Consider the following 14,699-nt stretch of genomic DNA (forward strand, 5'->3'; position numbering starts at 1 on the left):
TCCCTGTATGCTGATGATGTCCTTTTATTTCTGGGGGAGCCCCTGAGCTCTGGACCCCGCTGCCTGGAGCTTTTGACCCTCTATGGTGAAGCCTCGGGTATAAGAATCAATCCAAAGAAATCCCTTCTGGTGGAGGTGCTGTCTCTGGTGCCCGGACATCCCGGTGAGGTGAAATGCATTAAAATATCTTGGAATACACCTCTCCCTGCTACTAGACTGGGCCTGGGAGCTTAACTTTCAGCCCCTCTCCCAGGCTTTGGATCAGGACCTGGGCAGATGGCGTAGCCTCCCGCTAAATCCATTGAGTCAAAACGCCCTCTTCAAAATTATCTGTCTTCCTCAATATTTATATGTGCTGACAAATTTCCCATATAGGGTACTCCGCGCTTGGTTTTGATCGCTTACTTTCAAAATCACCTTCTTTATATGGACGGGCAGGTGACACAGAGTGGCTTTCTGTTCCATGCAGAAATCCTCTTATGAGGGTGGATTGGGGATACCAGGTATCTACATATATTACCTGGCTGCCCAATTAGTACCGACCAACGATTGGTTCACTTGTGGGTGGGATGACCCGGCCTATTATTTTGAACTCTACCACTTGGGGTTCGTTGGTCAAATGGGTCTACTGTATGGCAGTCCAATCCGGCAGACCACTCCTGACGTGCACACGGATGGCCGTGCGGTGTTGTAGGGTGGCCCTGGGTCTGACAGGCTGGGATCAGCGCCTTACTAAACTGACACCCCTATGTCGAGGGACATGACTGCGACAACTGGCTAAACTGGAGGGATTCAAACAGGAGGACTACATTGGGGTTACCTGCCTGGGGGACATATATGAGGGTGACCCCCTGATGTCCTTCCAGCAGTTAAAGGATCACTATGCCCTGGCAAATATGCAGTTTTTCCATTTTAGTTAGCTACGCCACACCATCCGAGCACACTTGAAACCTGATTTACCCCTACCAGATCATAGCCCTCTTGAACTGCTGATGGGCCACCTGGGAAAGGGAGCTATTACCCAGCTATATCACTTGTTGCTTACTAATGCTCCTGACAGCCTAGCTACACTATGAGACAAATGGACATCCTGGGTGGGGGAACTGGATGAGGACGACTGGAGGGAAGTCTAACTTGCCCCGAGGGAACTGTCTATATCTGCACACCTGCGGATGTTACAAATCAACTACTTCCACATGACATACATATCCCCATTGGGTCTGCAGCACATGTGCACTACAAGGCCTTTTGGTTGTGTACGATGCAGTGATTTGGAGGCACACCTGTTGCATGTTGCCTGGGAGTGCCCGGGGTTGTGCCTCTTCTGGCTGATGTGGGGCATGAGATCTCTGGGGTCTTAGACCGTCAGATTGGGCCGGCTGCTAACGTGGTGCTCCTGGGGCTTCTAGAGGAACTGAGGGGATTAATGGCAGATCAAACCTTTGTGGGGGTTGCATGCCTGGTGGCTAAGAGAGACATTGCTCAACTGTGGGAAATCCTGGGGGTCCAACGTTATCTAAATGGTGGGGGTTGACTGGTGCTCCCAATTGGAAAAGCTGCTATATTAATCAAGGGGATGCCTGCAGGAATATGAGAAAATCTGGGGGAAATGGTGGGCCTATCATGGTTTGCCCATCTGAATGATGTGATATGACTTTATTATTGTGGGGAGGATTGTGCTATTATTATATGTGTACCATGCATTTACTGAATTTGAAAGATATGTGCTCACTGTCTTGTTATGACACCCTTTTTTAAAAGGAATAAAGTTGTTTATAAAAAAAAAGTGCCCTAGTCTTTGCAGAGAGAAGGAAACATTCCGTGGCCATAAGACTCCTTAAAGATTTTTCTTTGGCATGTAAAATACAATGATACCATCAAAGAATAGCAGCTAGTCCTCTTATGTAAATGCTCACCAATCTTAATTCTAGCCTTAGTGCTTCTATCAAAACTATGGAATTTAAAGTGTAAATAGCGCAAAGAATCTTCCCTTCCACCTTGTGCATAAAGTGCTATTGGTTAATATTTATTATCTCTACAGCATGTAAAAGAGTTGATGGATCCTTCATTTTGTATACAGTTAAGAGAGTGTTAAGGTGCCTATAGCCTGTTACTCCATAAAATGCCTTTGGTGCATTACCATGGGCATTTGCCTTATTTGATATACAGTATGTGGAATATGGCCCTCATTACAACCCTGCCGGTAAATGCCACCTACCGCCGTGCTGACGGCCGCCAACATACCGTGAGCGCGGCGGTTATCCGCCACGGGTAATATGACCCAGACATAGAACTCCGCCACTATACAGGCACCAACACAAGTTTGCCAGACCAAAGGTCAGTGATAAACTGGGGATAGCCAAACCCACACCGTTACGCCAACAGGAATACTCCTACAGTATCACGACCCACGAATCACCGCGCGGTCTTTCAATCACGGTAAACCATTGGTGGTACACACTGCTGCTCTCAAAATACAAACACACTTACAAAGCTACACCACATTGGACAATTCAAACTATACACACCTGGTACACATACACACACCACACCCACACCAATATAAAACACCCACCCACAATACCCACAACCCCTTACAGCGAAAAAAAAGAGACCAAGCACAGAGAGATAAGCAAGGAGCGCCCACTCAATCAGAGGCACAAACCACCTTCACCCATACACCATTCACTCACATCACAGCATTCACCAAAACACATCACCCCATACATCACCCTACACATCCTAACACATAGCAGTCACACCACATCCATGGCACCCCAAAGACACCCCAGGTTTTCTGAGGAGGAGCTAAGGGTAATGGTGAAGGAAATCATCTGGGTAGAGCCACAGCTATTCGGATCACAGGTGCAGCAGACGTCCATTGCAAGGAAGATGGAGCTATGGCGGAGGATCGTGGACAGGATCAACGCCGTGGGACAGCACCCAAGAACCAGGGATGATATCAGGAAGAGGTGGAACGACCTACAGGGGAAGGTGTATTCCGTGGTATCAAGACACCAGATTGCTGTACAGAGGACCTGCGGTGGACCCCCACCTCCTCCCCCACAACAAACATCATGGGAGGAGCAAGTCTTGGCGATCATGCATCCTGAGGGCCTCGCAGGAGTAGCAGGAGGACTGGACTCTGGTAAGGCAAATCTTTACTATTATATCCCCCCACCCTACCTGCATGCCATCCCAAACTCCTACCCCTACCCTCACCCCATCACTCCACCAACTCACATATACCCCACTATCACAACCCACCCATCCCAATACCAAGCCCTGCATGCAACACCAGCGCATGGACACCCATCACAGACCTGCATGGACACCCATTACCACAGCATGCCCAGTAGAGAGACTCACACAGCCCACAAAATCACAACTCACACAAGGGCAAGCCGACAGGGAAATCACAACCAGAGATGGAAACACAACCATTCACAATATGGCCCACACAGATACATTAACAATGCATTTGCATCCCAACAGGACCCCTACTCAACGTCATCGGATAGGAGGTGCCAGCTACTTCGAGTCCCTCCCCTGAAGAGGCCCACAGTGACGACAGCAGCTCTGCACACCTGGATCAGGATGACCAACCTGGCCCATCAGGGGCCTCTGGACAGTCGGTTTCCCTGCCACAGTCCCAACCCACCACAGAGCGTCCCCCCTCAGGAAACACCAGCACAGCACCCACCCACTGGGCACATGCCACTGTCCCCAGGACACGTCAATCAGCAGTGTGTCCACCACTACAGGGTCCCCAGGCAACCCCACAAACACAGGGCGATCAGGGACCTGGGGTCAGTGGGCACACGGTTCAGGGGAAAGAGGCACAGGACAACAGGGAATCTGGGAGGACGGCTGTGCGACAGGGGGAGGACAGGCCCAGGGAACACACTTTCAATGAGGCACTCTCCAGCATCCTGGGAGCATACCACCATTCCCCGGAGACCATGGGCCAGATACAGGCCAAGCTGCAGGACACCGAGCTGCTGCAGGAGGGACAGTACCTGGGGATCAGGGATGACCTAACAAAAATCTACACCATCCTGGTCACCATTGCAGGGGTGCTGGCTGACATGGGCAAGACCATGAGGGAGGCAGTGGCACAACAAATGTCGCCTGACACTAGCCAAACCGAGGAACAGCCTTCCACCTCCATTGGGGCTAGTGGACAGGAGGCCCCGCCACAGGACCAACAGGCCACCAGCACCCCACCCCCTGCAGAAAGAGAACCACCCTGCAAACGGTCCCAGCGATCCAGGCAGAAGACAGAGAACATTGTCAAGACCCCGCCAGGAAATAGTACTCTCCTGATAGTCACCCTTCTGTCCCACTCTGTTACCCCGTCCACCTTGAACTGCGATTGCTCCCGTTCCTATGTCCCCTTGGACAATGCACCTGTGACACCAAGAGACTGGACTCTACCATGGACTTTCCTCCACCATAACCCCAGCCCCTTGCACATACCCTTATAATTATTAGCACCTAAATAAACACCCTTGAAACAAATAACAATCTGGAGTCAGTCTAATGATTCACAAATGTATTAGTACAACATTATCAAAGCATTGCAACGTATATATACAATGAAATATACTACAGGAAGACCTTTGGTGAGCAGCAGCACATATAGCAGGAGCCAGAATGGGGCATAGTGATCTGAAAATAGAGAATCCAAAGGGAACAGTCAGTGGCCATAGACATAGGGTAAGAGGGCGCCTTGTACAGATTACTGAAATCTTAAGTGGAGTTACAGTCTCTTACCTGTGTGTCAATGGAATTACTACTGCATTATGTTTGTTCTGTTGTCCACATCTTCGTCCTCTTTGTCACTGTCCACAGGCTCCACCACTGCCGCAAGACAGCCTCCTGCAGAAAAGGCACCTGGCATCTCAAGGCCAGGTTGTGCAACATACAGCGTGCCACAATGATCTGGCACACCTTCTTGGGTGAGTAGTACAGAGATCCACCTGTCAGATGGAGGCACCGGAACCTGGCCTTCAGGAGGCCGAATGTACTTTCTATAATCCTCCTTGTACGCCCATGTGCCTCATTGCAACATTCCTCTGCCCTTGCCCTGGGATTCCTCACTGAGGTCAGTAGCCATGACAGGTTGGGGTAACCAGAGTCATCTGTAAATATAGGGTGACAACTGTTAGACACACACTAACCCTTAGGGCAATCCCATACCCAGACATCAACATATACTCGGATGGGGACATTTGGCTCACCTATTAGCCACACCGGGTGCCTCTGGAGTTGGCCCATCACATATGGCATGCTGCTATTCCTCAATATAAAGGCGTCATGCAGAGAGCCAGGATATTTGGCATTCACAAGGGAGATGTACTGGTCCTCCAAACACACCATCTTCACATTCATCGAGTGATAGCTTTTTCTATTCGTGTAAACCTGTTCATTTCTCCGGGGGGGACGGGAACAAATGTTACATGTCTACTATCAATCACATCAGTGATGTTGGGGATATGTCTCAGGGCATAAAAGTCAGCCTTCACTGTGGCCAAATCCTCCACTTGGGGGAACACGATGTATCTGTTTCAGCAGGGCAGACAACACTCTGGTCAACACTTTGGAGAACATTGGCTGAGACATCCCTGATGCCATGGCGACTGTTGTTTGGAAGGAACCACTTGCCAGGAAATGGAGCACTGACAGGACCTGCACTAGAGGGGGGATACCTGTGGGCTGGCGGATAGCTGACATCAGGTCTGGATCAATTTGGGCACACAGTTCTTGGACTGTGGCATGATCAAGTCTGTATGTGATGATAATGTGTCTGTCCTCCATTGTTGCAAGGTCCACCAGGGGCCTGTTCACTGGAGGATGCCGCCATCTCATATGCTGCCTCAACGGTTGAAGCCTATGGAAAAGAATGGTGAGCAGAGGGTCATATTTCCACATCTGTTGCACTAAATTAGATTTTTTTACTTTACAGAAGCAGTATGTGAACTCGAGAGGCAGTTGATGTGCCAATGTCTGCTGTGATGCAGTTAGGTACCATGCCCTGTGCCCTCCTCAAATGGCGGCTGCCTGACCTGTGAGGAAGGACAGGTGGAAATTAGGTAATTGCGCTGGCGTTGTGCGCCGTCACAGTAGGCGGTCGATGACCGCTGCACAACTTCACATTGGTCAACATTGGGCCCTATGGGTTCCAGGAGCCAATGGCGATATGTGGCGGCAGTGACAGTATGCACCGTCGTGGACATCACCGCCATTTTCTATCTAATCATTCACTTGCTACCTGACCTTCAACAGGAGAGGACTTACACTGCAAGTCCTGCTGTGACCTGTGTCTGGAAGTGACAATGGGTCATGTGTCTGGGGAAAGGGCCCCTGCCTTCACCGCGGAGGAGTTGGAGAAACTGGTGGATGGGGTCCATCCCAGAACACGTTACTCTACGGTCCTCCAGACAAACAGGTGAGTACACTGTAAGCATGATGCATGTGCCATGCATGTTTGGAGTGCTGTGGATGTAAGCCACATGTTGGAGGGTGCTGAGGCGTCCTGGCCAGAGTGCAGCATGTAAGGTGGTCAGTGTATGTGCATCAGGGCATGGGTGGGAACCAGTGGGCAATGAGCCTGGCGGTCTGGATAGGTGAGTAATATCCTTTTCTGCTGTCTTTTACCTCCAGGTCAGTGCCTACCAGAAGAAGGGTATTTGGCGTGCCATCGCCTAGGAGGTGTGGACCCTGGGGGTCTTTCACAGGCAGAGCACCCACTGCCGCAAGAGATGCCTCCCAACGTGGAAGGGGTGCTTGTCGCACCATGACCCCCTGATGTTCCGCATCCTGGCGATGGCCAATCCGGAGTTGGATGGGCACCTGAAGGCATGACAGCAGCCACAAGGGGGTGAGTACAGATTCTGAAAGCTGACTTTGCGCGTGTTATGAGTTAGCTGGGTGGGGGATGTGGGCTGTAGGTGCCCCTAGGCCAGGGCGGACATGGCAGGGTAGGTCCCTTGATGGGCATGCTGCCAAGCACTCCTGCCCCAATGGTGTAAGTGGTCATCTACCACTGGGCAGGGTCCTGTGGGTATCTGGTGTGCAGATGCTGGCATTAGGCATTGTACCCCATGGGCTGGTGACTGTCTCAGTGAATGGATGGGCATGGCCTAGTGCATAGGGCTGATCCCTGTGTGTAGTGTAGTCCAACAGTGGTGTTATTGCTGGCATTGACCTAGTGTATTCTCTGTCTCTTCCCCTCTCTCTTTGTTTTGTCACCCTGTCCTTGTGTGCATTAGCATAATCTGGCGGAGGAGCAGAGGCACCAGCAACGGAGGGAGCTGCATCCCACATGGGCCTGGAGGCCGAATCCACCAAGGGTGAAGGCACCAGTGGGACGGAGGGTGAGGGGAGCACCACGACGGGGACAGGAGGGGAGACCACAGACAGCAACTCCTCCTCCGATGGAAGCTCCCTGGGGGTGGCGGACACCTCTGTGCCCATCCCAACAACAGGTACAGCTGCCCCCCCCCCAGCAGCCCCTCAGCGTGTTTCCTGTGCCCGCTCACCCAGGAGGGTGGGCATCTCCTTTGGCCCAGGCCCCTCAGGCCCTGCCCCAGTAGCTCTGCTGCCCTCAGTGAGGAGGCTATTGACCTCCTGAGATCCCTCACTGTTGGGCAGTCAGCCATTCTGAATGCCATCCAGGGTGTCGAGAGGCATTTGCAACAAACAATGCATACCTGGAGGGCATTCACTCTGGCGTGGCGGCCCAACAGAGAGCATTTCAGGCTCTGGCCTCAGCACTGATGGCAGCCCTTGTCCCTGTGTCTAGCCTCCCCCCTCCAACTTCCTCTACCCAGACACAATCCCCTCAACCTCAGCCTATCCCAAGCACACCTTCAAACCAACATTCACCAAAATCAACAAACAAAAGTGGCTCAGGCAAACATAAGCACCACACTTCATCTCACAGGCACTCACACAAGCACCATACCCATGCAAACACACCAACATCCACTGCCTCCACTGTGTCCCCCTCCTCGTCTTCCACATCCCTCCCAGTAGCGTCTCTACTCACACCTCCATGCACTACATCCTCATCCACTACCTCCATCACCAGCACTCCCATCACAACACACCCCTCACGAGCAGTCCCCACCCCCACAACCATGCACACGTCCCCTGTGTCCTCTCCCAGCGTGTCTGTGACCCCTCCTCCCAAAGTACACAAACGCGAGCACCCACCCACCCAACAGCCATCAACCTCACAACAGCATCCAGCTCATGCACCTTCACCCAAACTCAGCAGACAGACACCTCCTACAACCACTCCCTCTTCCTCCACTGCCAAACCTTCTCCATCTTCCCGTCCCAGTGTGTCTAAAAAACTGTTCCTGGCTAACATTGACCTCTTTCCTACCCCTCCCCCCCGTCTTTCCCCTTGGGCCAAGATGTCCAAATCCCAGGCCAGCACCTCAGCCACCAAGTCGGCGGACGCTGTGGTACCTGCAACTCCCAGAAGTTCTAAGGGGGCACCCGTCAGGCCAGCCAATGTGCCACTGAACCCTGCAAAGGACCAACCCATTCCGCCACCTGCCAAGGTGAAGAAGGGGCCAGCATGCAGGACACCCAAGGAGCACGACCCACCCAGCAAGGCCTCCTCCAAAACTCCAGCTGCCAGCACCAAGGTCCCAGCAGCATCTGCCAATGTGAGGAAGGGGCAGAAAAGCCTAGGCAAGGTGCTTCAGGCCTCAGAGGCTCCAGGTGAGGGCCTATGCCCACCATCATCACCGACAGCCCCACCACCTGTACTGAGGCAAGCACCACCACTAGCACCCCCGCAAGGACCGCCACCTGCACCGCCGCTGTCACAACAACTGTCAGCAGCAACATCCCCAGTGGGCAGCCGTCCGAGGCTGCAGGAGACGGGCTGGTGCCTCCCTCCACCACTACAAGCACCTGCACTACTGCCAGCACCTCCAGCATCCCTGACGCAGGCACCGCCGCAAGCACTGCCACCAGCACCGCCACCTGCCCCGCCGCTGCCACAACAACTGTCAGCAGCAGCATCCCCGGTGGGCAGGCGTCCGAGGTTGCAGGAGACGGACTGGAGCCTCCCACCACCACTGGAATCACCCCCACCAGCACAGGCACTACCAGCAATGTGCAGACTTAGTCGCCGCAGGATGGAGTCTGGCCCTGCCTCCATGGAGTATCATGCAACCTGTTCCCTGAAAATCTTGTGCCTCAGACACCCAGGTGGTGGGATGTGAACTGCCACACCCCAGTGCTGCATCACTGGGCACAAAGCCCCCTCCAGAACCAACGGACATATGCATCCACTCACCCAATCCTTGGCAGGATGAAGCAGACTGGGCACAAAGCCCCCTCCAGAACCAGTGGAGATATGCATCAACTCACCCACTCCTTGGCAGGACAAAGCAGACTGGGCACAAAGCCCCCTCCAGAACCAGCGGACATATGCATCCACTCATCCAATCCTTGGCAGGATGAAGCAGACTGGGCACAAAGCCCCCTCCAGAACCAGTGGAGATGTGCATTAACTCACCCACTCCTTGGCAGGACAAAGCAGACTGGGCATAAACCCCCCTCCAGAACCAGTGGAGATATGCATCCACTCACCCAATCCTTGGCAGGATGAAGCACACTGGACACAAAGCCCCCTTCAGAACCAGTGGAAGAAGGCATCCACTAGAGAGACTGTGGCTTTGCACTCCCCAGGACCAAGCAGTGGGCAAACCAGCCACTTGAGAGGCTGTGGCCTTGCATTCCACAGGACCAAGCAGTGGGCAAACCACCCACTTGAGAGACTGTGGCCTTGCATTCCACAGGACCAAGCAGTGGGCAAACCACCCACTTGAGAGACTGTGGCCTTTGACTCCACAGGACCAAGCAGTGGGCAAACCACCCACTTGAGAGACTGTGGCCTTGCATTCCACAGGACCAAGCAGTGGGCAAACCACCCACTTGAGAGACTGTGGCCTTTGACTCCCCAGGACCAAGCAGTGGGCAAACCACCCACTTGAGAGACTGTGTCTTCGCACTCCCCAGGACCAAGCAGTGGGCATGGAGCCCCCTCGAGGAGCAGTGATGTTGTACCATCTTCCAGCTGAGGTGCCCCCCCCTTCCCTGTCCCCCTGAGGTGCCTGTGTGTTTGCAACCTGATGCCCCTGCAGTGTTCTCTCTGTATTGAGGCAGGAGTCAAGTGTGGGCTTGGCCCATGATTTTTGGCCCAGTGGGCCACGGACATTTGCAAGGGACAGTGTACGGCCTTCTGTACATATTGTGAATATTTGTATATACTGTTTTTCTATATTCATTTATTATATCTTCATATTTCAAAATATCACTGATCTCAGTCAATTCCTTTTGTCCTTGCAAACTTCTAGAAGCTAACGGGGTGTAAATGTACTGTTGTTGCATGTGTTTGTGTGTATAGTGTTGTGGGTGAGGGTGGGGGTGTTGCGTGTTGTATGTGTGTGACACTCTCTTTTTCCTCCCCCTCCCCTGTGTGCTAGGCGCAGTACTCACCGAGGTCGTCACCGCCGCCTTTGATATTCATCGTGTATGAGGAGGTAGACCAGCATCGGCAGGACCAGTAGCTCGGGCTCCATGGCATCCTGGTTCTTCGTTGCTTGTTGAGAGGTGAGTGGTTTCCCTTCAAAGGATTGTTTCCGCCGTGCATTTGATGTCGTTGGTACCGCCCCGGAAAAGCTGGCGGATTGGCGGGTTGTGATAGGGTGGGCGGTACATTGTCTTCCGCCTGTCTGTTGCCGGTGACCACCACGGTGTTTGTTGCTACCACCGTGGGGTTAAAGTGGCTGTATGTTTTGGCAGCTTCCGCCACGGTCGTGATCCCATTTTTTTTACCGCTGCCTGTTGGGGGTTTTACCGCCGCTTTAACACCGACCACCAGGGTTGTAATGAGGGCCTATGTTCCTTATCAGCCAGGTTTGCAAATATAATTAAAATAAGGTTAGAATTATTATAGAACCACTTATAGTTTACACTGGTCCGACACCCATTTGGAGAAAACCTCATGATTTTGGCCTTATTTATATTAATTTTCAGAAATTGAGCATCAGAATAGGATGACAAAATATCAAGATGCTTCTGAAGGGCTTTGGGAGTCAGATCTAGCAGATCAATATCGTCTGCATAAAGGAGAGTCCCCAAGGGATAAGTTGCTCGTATTGGGGCATCACTAGCAGCCTCGCTCAACACATCGAGTAAATCTTCAAACCATTTCTAGCTTACCACCTAACATAACTTGACACTAGGGGGTATATTTATACTTTGAGATGCAAAACTACACTAACGCAGTTTTGCATCAAAAAGTTCAGCACCGTCTTGCGCCATTCCTGAGCGCCAGCCGGGCACCATATTTATGGAATGGAGCAAGCCGTTGCAAAGGGTGGGCTAGTGTAAAAAAAAATGACGTTAGCTGGGTGGGGCTGGCTGTATAGTAGAAGGGGGTTTTGCACCAATAAATGACGTTAGGCTGGTTAGAGGCAAAAAAAAGCCTCTAACCAGCCTAATCTCATTTTCTGACACAAAACCATCCATACCACATGACTCCTGTCTTAGAAATGACAGGAGTCATGCCCACCACCCCAATGACCAGCACAGGGGACCAGTGTCCCCTGGGCATGGCCATTGCACCCTGTGCCATGCAGGGGGCCCCAAATTGGGGCCCTGATGGCACGTTAATTAACAAACAAAAATACTTACCTATGCTTACCCTGCTTAACCATGGAAATGGGTCCACAGGTCCTGTAACGCATGGTCTGACCCAGGCATTAAATAATGGTGCAAAGCCAGCTTTGCACCATTATTTAGCCCCTCCACCCACCCGTGCATCATATTAGCATGGGTGCAAAAATATGGGGCTATGAGGGTAGCACCATTTTTTAGATGGGAACGCCTACCTTGCATCTCATTGACATAAGGAAGGTTCATGTATCTAAAAAATGGTGCAAACTCCAATATTTTGACGTTAGGTGTGTCTAACGTCAAAATACAAATATGGAGTTCGTTTTGCGTGGAATTTGTGTTAAAAAAATGATGCAAATTCTGCGCAAATGGAGTATAAATATGCCCCAGATATCTGTATGAAGAGCAATAATAGGTTTTCAGAAAACCCCTCTTGTGTCCATGGCATTCAGCTTCTTCAAAAGGCTCTGTTCGTCTACGCAAGCAAAAGCAGTTAGAAAATCTATATTTGCTGCAAAGATAGGCATACCCCCTTGATTTCTCATATTTTTCCAATAAGAAGTGGATCACAATTATGTTATCTAAGGTTGAGTGACCAGCTCTAAATCCTGCCTGCTACAAAGATATAATGGGGGTCATTACGACCCTGGCGGCCGGCGGTAAGTTGGCGGTAACACCGCAAACAGGCTGGCGGTGTTCCGCCAGCAATTATGACCGTGGCGGAAAAGCCACAGCCATACCGCCGGCCCCTCCACTTTCCCGCCAGGATTTCACCTGGCGGTCATAATCCCCAGGGCAGCGGTGCATGCACCGCTGCCCTGGGGATTATGAGTCCCCGACCGCCAGCCTGTCCATGGCGGTACACACCGCCATTGAAAGGCTGGCGGTAAGGGGACTTGGGGTGCCACTGGGGGCCCCTGCACTGCCCATGCACTTGGCATTGGCAGTGCAGGGGCCCCCAGGCATAGCCCCGTCGCGCATTTCAGTGGGCGACGGGTGCTACTGCACCCGCTGCACATCAGCATTGCCGCCGGCTCTATTATGAGCCGGCAGCAATGTTGATGTGACATTTCCGCTGGGCCAGCGGACGGTAACACTGTTACCGTCCGCTGGCCCAGCGGAAATGCCATAATAGGGAGCCAGGAATACCGCCGGCAATGGCGGTATTCTGTCTCCCGCGGCCTCAGCGGTCTTTTTCCAAGACCGCCGAGGCCGTAATGACCCCCAATATTTTTTTCTTCCACCCATTCTAATAGATAAGATAAAACACATTTAGCAAAGATTCTTCCTGTGGCATCTAACAAAGTAATCTGCCTGTAATTGCAAGGTAAGTTTAAAGGGCGTCTTTTATGAAACAGCAGAATAATATTACCCGTCCATGAACTAGGGACCACCCCAGTATAATAACAACAGCAAGTGATGTTAAGTAAGTTGAGCAATGATCCAGATCTAATTTTATGATAGTAATGGGCCTGGACCTCTTGCCCCAGTATACCTAGCTGCTTTGAAATAGTGCAACCCTTCATGCCTAGTAGGAGGGAAAAGGAGGTACCTAATCTCGGGAGTCTATGAAGCTGTTATTAGGAATCTGCCAAAGCATAAAGAGAGGTTATGTATTCTTGCCATTATATACTAGTGATATTGTTCATATTAGGCTTGGAAAAAGAGTTATACTTTTCCAGAAATTGCATACTAGTGCTATTGTTTATATTGGAGTTATCATTTTTCAAAATTTGACCTATAATTTTCCCAAAAGCTTTTTGATTTTTTACATGTTACTGCCTCAGTTATTTTTACATAGATTTTATCACAACTGCATCTTTTTTTGGATTATTATCTATCTCGATCTTCCTTTTTGACGAGAGATCCACTTATTTTATTCCTTAGAATAAACAATTACTTTTCCTTCTTTGCAGATGGTTAATAAGCTTGCTAAAGACAACCCATTTATTAAAATTATTAGATTGCCTTATAGGTTTTTTGCTAGAACTACCTACCAAATTCAGAGTTCTTCTCTCTAATTTCCCATATCCTTCTCAAATACAGTTACAGGTAACCAACCTGATGGGGAAAGAATTTCAGTAATTTTCGCTAATTCTATTGATAGCAACTGTTTATCTGTCTTGGTCCAAAGGACCTTGTCATTCACAATGCTAAACAACAGTTCATCACTATCAGGGATCTGCCATGAACGCACATCATCACCGTGTCCATTGTTGGTAAGAAGGAGGATATTGTAGTCACTTCAAAAGTTCTTTATCACCTTTATATCAGATACATAGGGGAAAACCATATACAAAATAATAACATAATTAATTATTGTAGCTGATTTTGCCATAATATGGGTGAAATGAGCTGGGATATCACCCTGTAGCCTCCCATTGAGGGCAGTAAAATCATAATCCCTACATGCCCCCAAGAGCAACACTCCTGTTTTATTTGTACTGGAAGTAAAGGGAAACACAGTGGCCGGAATGTTAACAGCCTCTTACCATTCCTTGTCTGCAAAGAGAGTAAGAGAATGATTAGAAACAGTTGCATTCAGGTATCCCATAAACAGAACCCTGGAGATACCCACTTTACGCATAATCATACCAACGTAATTAAAAAAACTCACTTAACAAATAAGTATTTTCTTGACCTGGTAAAATATAACAATTAACCAAAATAAAAGGTAAAACAGAGTGGTGACCAAGTTCTGTTCTGGGAATACAATACAATGTAACAAGTTTGATTGATGCCAATACACTTGATATGTCTAGGAAACGTTTATGGACAGTAGTGTGATTATACCACCACTACTATGGCCTCTCTTTGACTTAGTAGCCAGATACCAAATCACAAAAAAGTTTTCAGCCTCAAAAGCGGCAGGAGCCTACTTTCTTGCAAACAGATTATCGCAGGTCTTAATGCATCCAAGTTCTGAATTTTCCCCAGATTATTCCAGCAGCAAGCTATATTCCATGATATAATTTTAATAGGGCGGGACA

The sequence above is a fragment of the Pleurodeles waltl genome, chromosome 1_1 (assembly GCF_031143425.1).
Source record: "Pleurodeles waltl isolate 20211129_DDA chromosome 1_1, aPleWal1.hap1.20221129, whole genome shotgun sequence".
Classification (NCBI taxonomy): Eukaryota; Metazoa; Chordata; class Amphibia; order Caudata; family Salamandridae; genus Pleurodeles; species Pleurodeles waltl.